This window comes from Triticum aestivum, chromosome 3B, assembly GCF_018294505.1.
Source record: "Triticum aestivum cultivar Chinese Spring chromosome 3B, IWGSC CS RefSeq v2.1, whole genome shotgun sequence".
Taxonomy (NCBI): Eukaryota; Viridiplantae; Streptophyta; class Magnoliopsida; order Poales; family Poaceae; genus Triticum; species Triticum aestivum.
Window position 1 is genome coordinate 116054568 of NC_057801.1, and position 14981 is coordinate 116069548.

Sequence of the window (14981 nt, forward strand, 5' to 3'; positions counted from 1 at the left end):
CGCCGTCTGATACGTCTCCAACGTATCTATAATTTTTGATTGTTCCGTGCTATTATATTACCCTTTTTGGATGTTTATGAGCTTAATTTTACATATTTATATCATTTTTGGGACTAACCTACTAACCGGAGGCCCAACCCATATTGCTGTTTTATTGCCTGTTTCAGTATTTCGAAGAAAAGGAATATCAAACACAGTCCAAACGGAATGAAACCTTCGGCAGCGTGATTTTTTGGAAAAATATGATCCTGGAGACTTGGAGTCCACGTCAGAAGATCCTCGAGGAGGCCACGAGATAGGATGCCGCCCCCCCCCCCTACTGTGCGTGGCCCCCTGTCTCGTGGGCCCCTCGAGCACCTCCCGACCGACTTCTTTCGCCTATATAGCCCTACGTACCCTAAAACCATCGAATATCAAGATAGATCGGGAGTTCCGCCGCCGCAAGCCTCTGTAGCCACCAAAAACCTCTCGGGAGCCCGTTCTGGCACCCTGTCGGAGGGGGAGTCCATCACCGGTGGCCATCTTCTTCATCCCGCCGCTACCCATGACGAGGAGGGAGTAGTTCACCCTCGGGGCTGAGGGTATGTACCAGTAGCTATGTGTTTGATCTCTCTCTCTCTCTCTCATGTTCTCGACTTCACACGATCTTGATGTATCGCGAGCTTTGCTATTATAGTTGGATCTTATGATGTTTCTCCCCCTCTACTCTCTTGTGATGAATTGAGTTTCCCTCTTGAAGTTATCTTATCAGATTGAGTCTTTTATGAGAACACTTGATGTATGTCTTGCCGTGCTTATCTCTGGTGACAATGGGATATCATGTGCCACTTGATGTATGTTTTGGTGACCAACTTGTGGGTTCCGCCCATGAACCTATGCATAGGGGTTGGCACACGTTCTTGACTCTCCGGTAGAAACTTTGGGGCACTCTTTGAAGTACTTTGTGTTGGTTGGATGAATCTGAGATTGTGTGACGCATATCATATAATCATGCCCACGGATACTTGAGGTGACAATGGAGTATCTAGGTGACATTAGGGTTTTGGTTGATTTGTGTCTTAAGGTGTTATTCTAGTATGAACTCTTTAATAGATCGATCCGAAAGAATAACTTTGAGGTGGTTTCGTACCCTACCATAATCTCTATGTTTGTTCTCCGCTATTAGTGGCTTTGGAGTGACTCTTTGTTGCATGTTGAGGGATTGTTATATGATCTTTCTATGTTATTATTGTTGAGAGAACTTGCACTAGTGAAAGTATGAACCCTAGGCCTTGTTTCCTATCATTGCAATACCGTTTATGCTCACTTTTACCATTAGTTACCTTGCTGTTTTTATTATTTCAGATTACAAAAACCTATATCTACTATCCATATTGCACTTGTATCACTATCTCTTTGCCAAACTAGTGCACCTATACAATTTACCATTGTATTGGGTGTGTTGGGGACACAAGAGACTATTTGTTATTTGGTTGCAGGGTTGCTTGAGAGAGACCATCTTCATCCTATGCCTCCCACGAATTGATAAACCTTAGGTCATCCACTTGAGGGAAATTTGCTACTTCATACAAACCTGTGCACTTGCAGGCCCAACAACGTCTACAAGAAGAAGGTTGTGTAGTAGACATCAAGCTCTTTTCTGGCGCCGTTGCCGGGGAGGTGAGTGCTTGAAGGTATATCTTTAGATCTTGCAATCGAATCTTTTTGTTTCTTGTTTTATCACTAGTTTAGTTTATAAAAGAAAACTACCAAAAAAATGGAGTTAAGCTTGTCTCATATGCTTCATCTTTTTAATATCTTTCGTGAGTATGATGGAAAGGAAAATTGTGCTCGAGTGCTAGAAGAAGAATGCATTAGAATGTTTGGTACTAGATCTTTGAATGATGAGCATGATTCCAATGTTGTTAGTATGAATTCCTTGAATATCCATGATGCTAATGATATGCAAAGCCACAAGCTTGGAGAAGCTATGTTTGATGAAGATAATATTTTTAGTCCCTCAAGTTTTGATGAGCACGTTTATTTTGATGAAAGCATGCCTCCTATTTATGATGATTATATTGATGAAAGTGGGTTTGGAAGAGTGTCAACTTTAGGAAGTAGTGATCCCACTATTTTGGAGGATGTTGAATCTTATTGTGATGAACATGAAAGTGGATTTGGAAGAGTGTCAACTTTATTTAGTGATGATTCCACTATTTCGGAAGAGGTTCCAATTGATTATGAGAACAAAGTTGCTATCTATGATGATTATTGTGATGACTTGTATGCTATTAGGAATAATGATAACCATGAAACTTGTCATCATGATTTTAGTTTTCAATTGGATTATGCCTCACATGATAATTATTTTGTTGAGTTTGCTCCCACTATTATTCATGAGAAGAATTTTGCTTATGTGGGGAGTAGTAAATTTTCTATGCTTGTAGATCATGAAAAGAATGCTTTAGGTGCTGGTTATATTGTTGAATTCATTCATCATGCTACTGAAAATTATTATGAGGGAGAAATATATGCTTGTCGGAATTGCAATAATGTCAAGTTTCCTCTCTATGTGCTTCAAGTTTTGAAGCTATGCTTGTTTTACCTTCCTATGCTAGTTAATTATTGTTTCCATAAGTTGTTTGCTCACAAAATCCCTATGCATAGGAAGTGGGTTAGACTTAAATGTGCTAGTCATATGCTTCATGATGCTCCCGTTATGTTTCAATTCTTATCCTTTATGTGAGCATCATTGTCATCATCATGCCTAGCTAGAAAGGCATTAAAGAAAAGCGCTTGTTGGGAGACAACCCAATATTTATCCCTACTGTTTTTGTGTGTCCACATGATTATTCTACTGTATTAATCATGTTTTATAGCTTTTGTTTTGATAAAGTGCCAAGTAAGACCTTTAGGATAGCTTACGGTGATAGTTGTGTTGATCCTGCTGAAAATCAGAAACTTTTGCACCCAGTAAATTAGTTTTGTTAATTCACAGAAACGTGATTCTGATCTGATTCTTTTTGATCTGGATTGGTACACGAATTTCTTAGGACTTCCTAAGTTGGTATAATTATTGGAGTTCCAGAAGTATACGTTTGATACAGATTATTATAGATTGTTCTGTTTTTGACAGATTCTGTTTTCTATGTGTTGTTTTGATGAATCTATGAGTAGTATCGGAGGGTATGAACCATAGATAAGTTGGAATGCAGTAGATATTACACCAATATGAATTTAGAATGATTTGATTACAGCAACTAAGTGGTGGTTTTATTTTCTTATACTAACAGAGCTTACGAGTTTTCTGTTGAGTTTTGTGTTGTGAAGTTTTCAAGTTTTGGGTAAAGATTCGATGGACTATGGAATAAGGAGTGGCAAGAGCCTAAGCTTGGGGATGCCCAAGGCACCCCAAGGTAACATTCAAGGGAAACCAAGAGCCTAAGCTTGGGGATGCCCCGGATGGCATCCCCTCTTTCGTCTTTGTTCATCGGTAACTTTACTTGGAGCTATATTTTTATTCGCCACATGATATGTGTTTTTCTTGGAGCGTCATTTTCTTTTGTTAGTGTTTGCTTGCTGTTATTTTGTCTAATGTTTTGCATCTTTATTTTCAATAAAAAAGTCAAGGATAGCCTTTGCCATGCTTATTTTGCTAGTATGCATGTTGCTGTTTGAAAACAGAAAGTTTACCGTTGTTGCAAAAATTCCCTAGAAATGTCAGAGAATGATATAGTGTTGAATCGTTTTTCATAGTGAGCTCTGATAAATTTACTACAGTGGGAATTTTATTTCATAATTTTTGGAGTTAGGAAAGTATGACGACTCTTGCATTCTTTACAGATTGTACTGTTTTGACAGATTGCTGTTATGTTTGCATTGTTTGCATATGTTTGCTTGTTTAATGATTCTATTGGAGGATAGGAGTATTAAATATGCAGAGGCATTTAGTATACAATGTTGAATAATAATTTTAGTGATTTGTTACAGTAGAAAATGATAAGGTTTTGCATTGGTTTATACTAACCTATCTCACGAGCTCTTGTTGAGTTTGGTGTGGATGAAGCTTTTGATAAAAAGAGAAACCATGATATGAGAGGAATTAAGAAGACACAAAATTTCAAGCTTGGGGATGCCCAAGGCACCCCAAGATAATATTTCAAGAAGTCTCAAGCATCTAAGCTTGGGGATGCCCCATTAGGCATCCCACCTTTCCTCTTCAACAACTATCGGTTAGTATCGGTTGAGCCTAAGTTTTTGCTTCTTCACATGAGTTGTGCTATCCTTGCAATGTCATTTTATTTTGTTTTACTGTTTGAATATAATACCAAGATCTGAAATTCCTTAATGAGAGAGAATCTTCGCATAGTTACATAATTATTTAGCTACTCATTGATCTTCACTTATATCTGTTGGAATAGTTTGTCGTTTGCTCTAGTACTTCACTTATATCTTTTAGAGCACGGCGGTGGTTTTATTTTGTAAAAATTAATGAACTCTCATGCTTCACTTATATTATTTTGAGAGTCTTAAACAGCATGGTTGTTTGAATAAAAACTATCATAGGAAGTGAATTGCATGCTATGATTAATTTGATACTTGATAATTGTTTTGAGATATGGAGGTAGTGATATTAAAGTCATGCTATTTGGGTGATTATGAATTTAAAGAATGCTGGTGTTGAAGTTAGCAAGTCCCGTAGCATGCACGTATGGTTAAAGTTGTGTAACAAATTTGAAACATGAAGTGTACCTGGCTTGTGCATCCTTATGAGTGGCGGTTGGGGACGAGTGATGGTCTTTTCCTACCAATCTACCCCCCTAGGAGCATGCGCGTAGTACTTGATTTTTGATGACTTCTAAATTTTTGCAATAAGTATATGAGTTCTTTTGACTAATGTTGAGTCCATGGATTTACCTTTCCGCCATTGCTAGCCTCTTCGGTACCGTGCATTGCCCTTTCTCACCTTGAGAGTTGGTGCAAACTTCGCCGGTGCATCCAAACCCCGTGATACGATACGCTCTATCACACATAAACCTCCTTATATCTTCCTCAAAATAGCCACGATACCTACCTATTATGGCATTTCCGTAGCCATTCCGAGATATATTACCATGCAACTTTCCACCGTTCCGTTCATCATCATCATGACATACTTTACTTTTGTCATATTACCATTGCATGATCATGTAGTTGACATCGTATTTGTGGCAAAGCCATCATGCATTATTTTTTCATACATGTCACTCTTGATTCATTGCACCATCCCGGTACACCGCCGGAGGCATTCATATAGAGTCATATCTTGTTCTAGTTTCGAGTTGTAATTCATATGTTGTAATCAATGAAAGTGTGATGATCATCATTATTAGAGCATTGCCCAAAGAAAAAAAAAAGAAAAAAAGGAAAAAGAAGAAAGGCCAAAAGAAAAAAAAAGAAAGGCCCAAAAAAAGGAAAAATAAAAAAAAAGAAAAAAGAAGAAAATAAATGAAAAGGGCAATGCTACTATCTCTTTTCCACACTTGTGCTTCAAAATAGCACCTTGTTCTTCATGTAGTGAGTCTCATATATTGTGCTTCTAAGTAGCACCATGTTTTTCATATAGTGAGTCTCATAAGTTGTCTTTTTCATACTAGTGGGAATTTTTCATTATAGAACTTGGCTTGTATATTCCTACAATGGGCTTCCGCAAATGCCCTAGGTCTTCGTGAGCAAGCAAGTTGGATGCACACCCACTAGTTTTCTTTTGTTGAGCATTCATTTATAGCTCTAGTGCATGAAGGAAATATGCCCTAGAGGCAATAATAAAGTTATTATTTATTTCCTCATATCATGATAAATGTTTATTGTTCATGCTAGAATTGTATTAACCGGAAACATGATACATGTGTGAATACATAGACAAACATATAGTCACTAGTATGCCTCTACTTGACTAGATCATTAATCAAAGATGGTTATGTTTCCTAACCATAGACATGTGTTGTCATTTGATTAATGGGATCACATCATTAGAAGAATGATGTGATTGACATGACCCATTCCGTTAGCCTAGCACTTGATCGTTTAGTATGTTGCTATTGCTTTCTTCATGACTTATACAAAGTTCCTACAACTATGAGATTGTGCAACTCCCGTTTACCGGAAGAACACTTTGTGTGCTACCAAACGTCACAACGTAACTGGGTGATTATAATGGTGCTCTACAGGTGTTTCCGAAGGTACATGTTGAGTTGGCATAATTCGAGATTAGGTTTTGTCACTCCGATTGTCGGAGAGGTATCTCTGGGCCCTCTCGGTAATACTCATCACTTAAGCCTTGCAAGCATTATAACTAATGAGTTAGTAATAAGATGATGTGTTACAGAACGAGTAAAGAGACTTGCCAGTAACGAGATTGAACTAGGTATTGGATACCGACGATCAAATCTCGGGCAAGTAACATACCGATGACAAAGGGAACAACGTATGTTGTTATGCGGTTTGACCGATAAAGATCTTCGTAGAATATGTAGGAACCAATATGAGCATCCAGGTTCCGCTATTGGTTATTGACCGAGAATAGTTCTAGGTCATGTCTACATAGTTCTCGAACCCGTAGGGTCCGCACGCTTAACGTTACGATGACATTTTTATTATGAGTTTATAAGTTTTGATGTACCGAAGTTTGTTCGGAGTTCTGGATGTGATCACGGACATGACGAGGAGTCTCGAAATGGTCGAGACATAAAGATTGATATATTGGAAGCCTATATTTGGACATCGGAAAGGTTTCGGGTGAAATCGGGATTTTACCGGAACACCGGGGGGTTACCGAAGCCCTCCCGGGGGTTAATGGGCCTTAGTGGGCCATGAGGGAGAAGAGGAGGGCCGGCCAGGGCAGGCCGCGCCCCCCCTCCCCCCTAGTCCGAATAGGACAAGGAAGGGGGGGGCGCCCCCCTTTCCTCTTTCCCCTCCCCCCTTTCCTTCTCCACCAAGGCAAGAGGGGGGAGTCCTACTCCCGGTGGGAGTAGGACTCCTCCAGGCGCACCCCAAAGGGGCCGGCTGCACCTCCCCCTCCCTTCTTTATATACGGGGGCAAGGGGGCACCCCATAACACACAAGTTGATCTACGGATCGTTCCTTAGCCGTGTGCGGTGCCCCCCTCCACCATATTCCACCTCGATCATATCGTCGCGAAGCTTAGGCGAAGCCCTGTGCCGGTAGAACATCATCATCGTCACCATGCCGTCGTGCTGACGGAACTCATCCCCGAAGCTTTGCTGGATCGGAGCCCGGGGATCGTCATCGAGCTGAACGTGTGCTGAACTCGGAGGTGCCGTACGTTCGGTGCTTGGATCGGTCGGATCGTGAAGACGTACGACTACATCAACCGCGTTGTGCTAACGCTTCCGCTTACGGTCTACGAGGGTACGTGGACAACACTCTCCCCTCTCGTTGCTATGTCATCACCATGATCTTGCGTGTGCGTAGGAATTTTTTTGAAATTACTACGTTCCCCAACAGTGGTATCAGAGCCAGGTTTTATGCATTGATGTTATATGCACGAGTAGAACACAAGTGAGTTGTGGGCGATACAAGTCATACTGCTTACCAGCATGTCATACTTTGGTTCGGCGGTATTGTGAGATGAAGCGGCCCGGACCGACATTACGCGTACGCTTACGCGAGACTGGTTTCACCGTTGCGAGCACTCGTGCTTAAAGGTGGCTGGCGGGTGTCAGTCTCTCTCACTTTAGCTGAATCGAGTGTGGCTACGCCCGGTCCTTGCGAAGGTTAAAACAGCACCAACTTGACAAACTATCGTTGTGGTTTTGGTGCGTAGGTAAGAACGGTTCTTGCTAAGCCCGTAGCAGCCACGTAAAATTTTGCAACAACAAAGTAGAGGACGTCTAACTTGTTTTTGCAGGGCATGTTGTGATGTGATATGGTCATGACGTGATGCTATATTTTATTGTATGAGATGATCATGTTTTGTAAGCGAAGTTATCGGCAACTGGCAGGAGCCATATGGTTGTCGCTTTATTGTATGAAATGCAAACGCCCTGTAATTGCTTTACTTTATCACTAAGCGGTAGCGATAGTCGTAGAAGCAATAGTTGGCGAGACGACAACGATGCTACGATGGAGATCAAGGTGTCACGCCGGTGACGATGGTGATCATGACGGTGGTTCGAAGATGGAGATCACAAGCACAAGATGATAATGGCCATATCATATCACTTATATTGATTGCATGTGATGTTTATCCTTTATGCATCTTATCTTGCTTTGATTGATGGTAGCATTTTAAGATGATCTCTCACTAAAATTATCAATAAGTGTTCTCCCTGAGTATGCACCGTTGCCAAAGTTCGTCGTGCCCAGACACCACGTGATGATCGGGTGTGATAAGCTCTACGTCCATCTACAATGGGTGCAAGCTAGTTTTGCACATGCAGAATACTCAGGTTAAACTTGACGAGCCTAGCATATGCAGATATGGCCTCGGAACACGGAGACCGAAAGGTTGGGCGTGAATCATATAGTAGATATGATCAACATAAAGATGTTCACCATTGAAAACTACTCCATCTCACGTGATGATCGGTTATGGTTTAGTTGATTTGGATCACGTGATCACTTAGATGACTAGAGAGATGTCTGTCCAAGTGGGAGTTCTTAAGTAATATGATTAATTGGACTTAAATTTATCATGAACTTAGTACCTGATAGTATTTTGCTTGTTTATGTTTGTTTGTAGATAGATGGCTCGTGCTGTTGTGCGTTCCTTGAGAAAGCAAAGTTGAAAGATGATGGTAGCAATTACACGGACTGGGTCTGTAACCTGAGGATTATCCTCATTGCTGCACAGAAAAGTTACGTCCTAGAAGCACCGCTAGGTGCCAGGCCTGCTGCTGATGCAACTGACGACATTAAGAACGTCTGGCAGAGCAAAGCTGATGACTACTCTATAGTTCAGTGTGCCATGCTTTACGGCTTAGAACCGGGTCTTCAACGACGTTTTGAACGTCATGGAGCATATGAGATGTTCTAGGAGTTGAAGTTAATATTTCAAGCAAATGCCCGGATTGAGAGATATGAAGTCTCCAATAAGTTCTACAGCTGCAAGATGGAGGAGAATAGTTCTGTCAGTGAACATATACTCAAAATGTCTGGGTATAATAATCACTTGATTCAACTGGGAGTTAATCTTCCAGATGATAGCGTCATTGATAGAATTCTCCAATCACTGCCACCAAGCTACAAGAGCTTTGTGATGAAGTATAATATGCAAGGGATGAACAAGACTATTCCCGAGCTCTTCGCAATGCTAAAAGCTGCGGAGGTAGAAATCAAGAAGGAGCATCAAGTGTTGATGGTCAACAAGACCACTAGTTTCAAGAAAAAGGGCAAAGGGAAGAAGAAGGGGAACTTCAAGAAGAACAGCAAGCAAGTTGCTGCTCAAGAGAAGAAACCCAAGTCTGGACCTAAGCCTGAAACTGAGTGTTTCTACTGCAAGCAGACTGGTCACTGGAAGCGGAACTGCCCCAAGTATTGTTGGGGAACGTAGCAGAAATTCAAAATTTTCCTACGTGTCACCAAGATCTATCTATGGAGAGACCAGCAACGAGTAGAAAGAGAGTGCATCTACATACCCTTGTAGATCGCTAAGCGGAAGCGTTCAAGTGAACGGGGTTGATGGAGTCGTACTCGTCGTGATTCAAATCACCGATGATCCTAGTGCCGAACGGACGGCACCTCCGCATTCAACACACGTACAGCCCGGTGACGTCTCCCACGCCTTGATCCAGCAAGGAGAGAGGGAGAGGTTGAGGAAGACTCCATCCAACAGCAGCACAACGGTGTGGTGGTGGTGGAGGAGCGTGGCAATCCAGCAGGGCTTCGCCAAGCACCATGGGAGAGGAGGAGTAGGGAGAGAGGTAGGGCTGTGCCAGAACTTCGTGTATAGCTCCCATGCGCCTCCCCACTATATATAGGGGTGGAGGGGCTGGTTTCTTGCCCTCCAAGTCCATTGGGGCGTTGGCCAAGGTGGGAGGAAAGAAATCTCATTATTTCCTTCCCCACCGATTGTTATCCCCCCTTTTTAGGGATCTTGATCTTATCCCTTCGGGATATGATCTTATTCCTTCTAAGGGGGGATCTTGGTGCGCCTTGACCAGGGGTGTGGGGCCTTGCCCCCACTACCCACGTCCATGTGGGTCCCCCCATGCAGGTGGGCCCCACTCCGGAACCTTCTAGAACCTTCCCGGTACAATACCGAAAAATCCCGAACATTTTCCGGTGGCCAAAATAGGACTTCCCATATATAAATCTTTACCTCCGGACCATTCCGGAACTCCTCGTGACGTCCGGGATCTCATCCGGGACTCCGAACAACATTCGGTAACCACATACAAACTTCCTTTATAACCCTAGCGTCATCGAACCTTAAGTGTGTAGACCCTACGGGTTCGGGAGACATGTAGACATGACCGAGACGTTCTCCGGTCAATAACCAACAGCGGGATCTGGATACCCATGATGGCTCCCACATGTTCCACGATGATCTCATCGGATGAACCACGATGTCAAGGACTTAATCAATCCCGTATTCAATTCCCTTTGTCTATCGGTATGTTACTTGCCCGAGATTCGATCGTCGGTATCCAATACCTTGTTCAATCTCGTTACCGGCAAGTCACTTTACTCGTTCCGTAACACATCATCCCGTGATCAACTCCTTGGTCACATTGCGCATATGATGATGTCCTACCGAGTGGGCCCAGAGATACCTCTCCGTTTACACGGAGTGACAAATCCCAGTCTCGATCCGCATAAAACAATAGATACTTTCGGAGATACCTGTAGTGCACCTTTATAGTCACCCAGTTACGTTGTGACGTTTGATACACCCAAAGCACTCCTACGGTATCCAGGAGTTACACGCTCTCATGGTCGAAGGAAGAGATACTTGACATTGGCAAAGCTCTAGCAAATGAACTACACGATCTTTTGTGCTAGTCTTAGGATTGGGTCTTGTCCATCACATCATTCTCCTAATGATGTGATCCCGTTATCAACGACATCCAATGTCCATAGCCAGGAAACCATGACTATCTGTTGATCACAACGAGCTAGTCAACTAGAGGCTCACTAGGGACATATTGTGGTCTATGTATTCACACGTGTATTACGATTTCCGGATAATACAGTTATAGCATGAATAAAAGACAATTATCATGAACAAGGAAATATAATAATAATACTTTTATTATTGCCTCTAGGGCATATTTCCAACAGTCTCCCACTTGCACTAGAGTCAATAATCTAGTTCACATCGCCATGTGATTAACACTCACAGGTCACATCGCCATGTGACTAATACCCAAGAGTTTACTAGAGTCAGTAGTCTAGTTCACATCACTATGTGATTAACACTCAATGAGTTTTATGTTTGATCATGTTGCTTGTGAGAGAGGTTTTAGTCAACGGGTCTGAACCTTTCAGATCCGTGTGTGCTTTACAAATCTCTATGTCATCTCCTAGATGCAGCTACCACGCTCTATTTGGAGCTATTCCAAACAACTGTTCTACTTGGAGCTATTCTAAATTATTGCTCCATTATATGTATCCGGTCTCTCTACTCAGAGCTATCCGGATAGGTGTCAAGCTTGCATCGTCGTAACCTTTACGACGAACTCTTTTACCACCTCCATAATCGAGAAAATTCCTTAGTCCACTAGTTACTAAGGATAACTTTGACCGCTGTCCTGTGAGCCATTCTTGGATCACTCTTGTACCCCTTGACTGACTCATGGCAAGGCACACTTCAGGTGCGGTACACAGCATAGCATACTGAAGAGCCTACGTCTTAAGCATAGGGGACGACCTTCGTCCTTTCTCTCTATTCTGCCGTGGTCGAGCTTTAAGTCTTAACTTCGTACCTTACAACTCAGGCAAGAACTCCTTCTTTGACTGGTCCATCTTGAACACCTTCAAGATCATGTCAAGGTATGTGCTCATTTGAAAGTATTATTAAGCATTTTGATCTATCCTTATAGATCTTGATGCTCAATGTTCAAGTAGCTTAATCCAGGCTTTCCATTGAAAAACACTTTCAAAATAACCCTATATGCTTTCCAGAAATTCTACGTCATTTCTGATCAACAATATGTCAACAACATATACTCATCAGAAATTCTATAGTGCTCCCACTCACTTCTTTGGAAATACAAGTTTCTCATAAACTTTGTACAAACCCAAAATTTTTGATCATCATCAAAGCATACATTCCAACTCCGAGATGCTCACTCCAGTCCTTAGAAGGATTGCTGGAGCTTTGCATACTTATTAGCATCTTTCGGGATTGACAAAACCTTCCGGTTGTATCACATACAACCTTTCCTCATTAAAATCGTCGAGGAAACAATGTTTTGACATCCTATCTGCAAGATTTCATAAATAATGCAGTAATCGCTAATATAATTCCAACAGACTCTTAGCATCGCTACGAGTGAGAAAATCTCATCGTAGTCAACTCCTTGAACTTGTCGGAAAACATCTTAACGACAAGTCGAGCTTTCTTAATGGTGACATTTACCATCATTGTCCGTCTTCCTTTTGAAATCCATCTGTACTCATTAGCCTTACGACCATCGAGCCGTTCTGCCAAAGTCTACACTTTGTTTTCATACATGGATCCTCTCTCGGATTTTATGGCCTCAAGCCATTTATCGGAATCCGGGCCCACCATCGCTTCTCCATAGCTCGTAGGTTCATTGTTGTCTAGCAACATGACCTTCAAGACAGGATTACGTACCACTCTGAAGTAGTACGCATCCTTGTCATCCTACGAGGTTTGGGAGTGACTTGATCCGAAGTTTCATGATCAATATCATAAGCTTCCACTTCAATTGGTGTAGGTGCCACAGGAACAACTCCCTGTGCCCTGTCACACACTAGTTGAAGAGACGGTTCAATAACCTCATCAAGTCTCCACCATCCTCCCACTCAATTCTTTCGAGAGAAACTTTTCCTCGAGAAAGGACCCGATTCTAGAAACAATCCATATTGCTTTCGGATCTGAATTAGGAGGTATACCCAACTGTTTTGGGTTTCCTATGAAGATGCATTTTATCCGCTTTGGGTTCGAGCTTATCAACCTGAAACTTTTTCATATAAGCGTCGCAGCCCCAAACTTTTAAGAAACGACAACTTAGGTTTCTCTAAACCATAATTCATACGGTGTCATCTCATCGGAATTACGTGGTGCCCTATTTAAAGTGAATGTGGTTGTCTCTAATGCCTAACCCATGAACGATAGTGGTAATTCGATAAGAGACATCATGGTACGCACCATATCCAATAGGGTGCAACTATGATGTTCGGACACACCATCACATTATGGTGTTCCAGGCGGTATTAATTGCGAAACAATTTCCACAATGTCTTAATTGTGTGCCAAAACTCGTAACTCAGATATTCATCTCTATGATCATATCATAGACATTTTATCCTCTTGTCACAATGATCTGCTACTTCACTCTGAAATTACTTGAACCATTCAATAATTCAGACTTGTGTTTCATCAAGTAAATATACTCAACATTTACTCGAATCATCTGTGAAGTAAGAACATAATGATATTCACTGCATGCCTCAGCACTCATTCGACTGCACACATCAAAATGTGTTACTTCCAACAAGTTGCTATCTTGTTCCATCTTACTGAAAATGAGGCTTTTCAGTCATCTTGCCCATGTGGTATGATTTGCATATCTCAAGTGATTCAAAATCAAGTGAGTCCGAACGATCCATTTGCATGGAGTTTCTTCATGCATATACACCAATAGACATGGTTCGCATGTCTCAAACTTTTCAAAAACGAGTGAGTCCAAAGATCCATCAACATGGAGCTTCTTCATGCGTTTTATACCATTATGACTTACATGGCAGTGCCACAAGTAAGTGGTACTATCATTACTATCTTATATCTTTTGGCATGAAAATGTGTATCACTACGACCGAGATTCAATAAACCATTCCTTTAGGTGCAAGACCATTGAAGGTATTATTCAAAAATAGAGTAACCATTATTCTCCTTAAATGAATAACCGTATTGCGATAGACATAATCCAATCATGTCTATGCTCAACGCAAACACCAATCTCGGTGGTAGAGGGAGCGTGCGATGCTTGATCATATCAACCTTGGAAACACTTCCAACATATATCGTCAGCTCACCTTTAGCTAGTCTCCGTTTATTCCGTAGCTTTTATTTCGAGTTACTAACACTTAGCAACCGAACCGGTATCCAATACCCTGGTGCTACTAGGAGTACTAGTAAAGTACACATTAACATAATGTATATCCAATATACTTCTATCGACCTTGCCAGCCTTCTCATCTACCAAGTATCTAGGGTAATGCTGCTCCAGTGGTTGTTCCCCTTATTACAGAAGCACTTAGTCTCGGGTTTGGGTTCAACCTTGGGTTTCTTCACTAGAGCAGCAGCTGAATTGCCGTTTCATGAAGTATCCCTTTGTTCCCTTGCCCTTCTTGAAACTAGTGGTTTCACCAACCATCAACAATTGATGCTCCTTCTTGATTTCTACTTTCGCGGTGTCAAACATCATGAATATTTCAAGGATCATCATATCTATCCCTGATATGTTATAGTTAATCACGAAGCTCTAGCAGCTTGGTGGCAATGACTTTGGGGAAACATCACTATCTCATCTGGAGGATCAACTCCCACTCGATTCAAGTGATTGTTGTGCTCAGACAATCTGAGCACAAGCTCAACGATTGAGCTTTTCTCCCTTAGTTTGCAGGCTAAGAAAATCGTCGGAGGTCTTATACCTCTTGACGTGGGCACGAGCCTGAAATCCCAATTTCAGCCCTCGAAACATCTCATATGTTCCGCGACGTTTCGAAAACGTCTTTGGTGCCTCTACTTAAACCATTTAATTGAACTATCACGTAGTTATCAAAACGTGTATGTCCGATGTTCGCAA